Raw genomic sequence first — 2,582 nt, 5'->3', positions numbered from 1 at the left:
ATGCAATTTATACTAACATGACTCAAGCGGCAGTGCCACAAGTAAGTGGTACTATCATCATTAACTCGTATCTTTTGGCACCAATATTATGAACATGTGTAACACTACGATCGAGATTCAATAAACCATTGAAGGTGATTATTCAAGAAAATAGAGTAACCATTATTCACTTTAAATGAATAATTGTATTGCAATAAACACGATCCAATCATGTTCATGCTTAACGCAAGCACCAAATAACAATTATTTAGGTTTAACACCAATCCCGATGGTAGAGGGAGCGTGCGACGTTTGATCATATCAACCTTGGAAACACTTCCAACACTATCGTCACCTCGCCTTTAGCTAGTCTCCGTTTATGCCGTAGCTTTCATTTCGTGTTACTAATCACTTAGCAACCGAACCGGTATCCAATACCCTCATGCTACTAGGAGTACTAGTAAAGTACACATCAACATCATGTATATCTAATATACTTCTCTTGACTTTTGCCAGCCTTCTTATCTACCAAGTATCTAGAGTTGCTTCGCCTCAGTGACTGTTCCCCTCATTACAGAAGCACTTAGTCTCGGGTTTGGGTTTAATCTTGGGTCTCTTCATTAGTGCAGCAATTGTTTTGCCGTTTCACGAAGTATCCCTTCTAGCCCTTGCCCTTCTTGAAACCTAGTGGTTTTACAAACCATCAACTATTGATGCTCCTTCTTGATTTCTACTTTCGTAGTGTCAAACATCGCGAATCGCTCAAGGATTATTGTATGTATCCTTGATATGTTATAGTTCATCACGAAGCTCTCACAGCTTGGTGGCAGTGACTTTGGAGAACTATCACTATCTCATCTGGAAGATTAACTCCCACTTGATTCAAGCGATTGTCGTACTCAGACAATCTGAGCACACGCTCAAGGATTGAGCCTTTCTCCTTTACTTTGTGGACAAAGAATCTTGTCGGAGGTCTCGTACCTCTTAACAAGGGCACAAGCATGAAATCACAATTTCATCTCTTTAGAACATCACTTATGTTCCGTGACGTTTTACAATGTTTTCGGCGCCTTGCTTCTAAGCCATTAAGTATTTTGCACTGAACTATCGTGTAGTCATCAGAAACGTGTATGTCGGATGTTCATAGCATCCACAGACAACGCTCAAGGTGCAGCACACCGAGTGGTGCATTAAGGACATAATCCTTCTGCGCAGCAACGAGGACAATTCTCGGTTTTACAGACCCAGTCTGCAAAGTTTTGCTACTATCAATTTTCAACTAAATTTTCTCTAGGAACATATAAAACAGTAGAGCTATAGCGCAAGCTACATCGTAATTCACAAAGACCATTAGACTATGTTCATGACAATTAGTTCAATTAATCATATTACTTAAGAACTCCCACTCAAAATGTACATCTCTCTAGTCATTTGAGTGGTACATGATCCAAATCCACTATCTCAAGTCCGATCATCACGTGAGTCAAGAATAGTTTCAGTGGTAAGCATCTCTATGCTAATCATATCAACTATACGATTCATGCTCGACCTTTCGGTCTCATGTGTTCCGAGGCCATGTCTGCACATGCTAGGCTCATCAAGCTTAACCCGAGTGTTCCGCGTGCGCAACTGTTTTGCACCCGTTGTATGTGAACGTTGAGTCTATCACACCCGATCATCACGTGGTGTCTCGAAACGACGAACTGTAGCAACGGTGCACAGTCGGGGAGAACACAATTTCGTCTTGAAATTTTAGTGAGAGATCACCTCATAATGCTACCGTCGTTCTAAGCAAAATAAGGTGCAAAAAAGGATTAACATCACATGCAATTCATAAGTGACATGATATGGCCATCATCACGTGCTTCTTGATCTCCATCACCAAAGCACCGGCACGATCTTCTTGCACCGGCGTCACACCATGATCTCCATCATCATGATCTCCATCAACATGTCGCCATCGGGGTTGTCGTGCTACTCATGCTATTACTACTAAAGCTACGTCCTAGCAAAATAGTAAACGCATCTGCAACCACAAACGTTAGTTATAAAGACAACCCTATGGCTCCTGCCGGTTGCCGTACCATCGACGTGCAAGTCGATATTAACTATTACACCATGATCATCTCATACATCCAATATATCACATCACATCGTTGGCCATATCACATCACAAGCATACCCTGCAAAAACAAGTTAGACGTCCTCTAATTTTGTTGTTGCATGTTTTACGTGGTGACCATGGGTATCTAGTAGGATCGCATCTTACTTACGCAAACACCACAACGGAGATATATGAATTGCTATTTAACCTCATCCAAGGACCTCCTCGGTCAAATCTGATTCAACTAAAGTTGGAGAAACCGACACTTGCCAGTCATCTTTGAGCAAAGGGGGTTACTCGTAACGATGAAACCAGTCTCTCGTAAGCGTACGAGTAATGTCGGTCCAAGCCGCTTCAATCCAACAATACCGCGGAATCAAGAAAAGACTAAGGAGGGCAGCAAAACGCACATCACCGCCCACAAAACTTTTGTGTTCTACTCGAGAAGACATCTACGCATGAACCTAGCTCTGATACCACTGTTGGGGAACGTCGCATG

The sequence above is a fragment of the Hordeum vulgare genome, chromosome 6H (assembly GCF_904849725.1).
Source record: "Hordeum vulgare subsp. vulgare chromosome 6H, MorexV3_pseudomolecules_assembly, whole genome shotgun sequence".
Classification (NCBI taxonomy): Eukaryota; Viridiplantae; Streptophyta; class Magnoliopsida; order Poales; family Poaceae; genus Hordeum; species Hordeum vulgare.
This window is presented reverse-complemented; position numbering follows the sequence as displayed.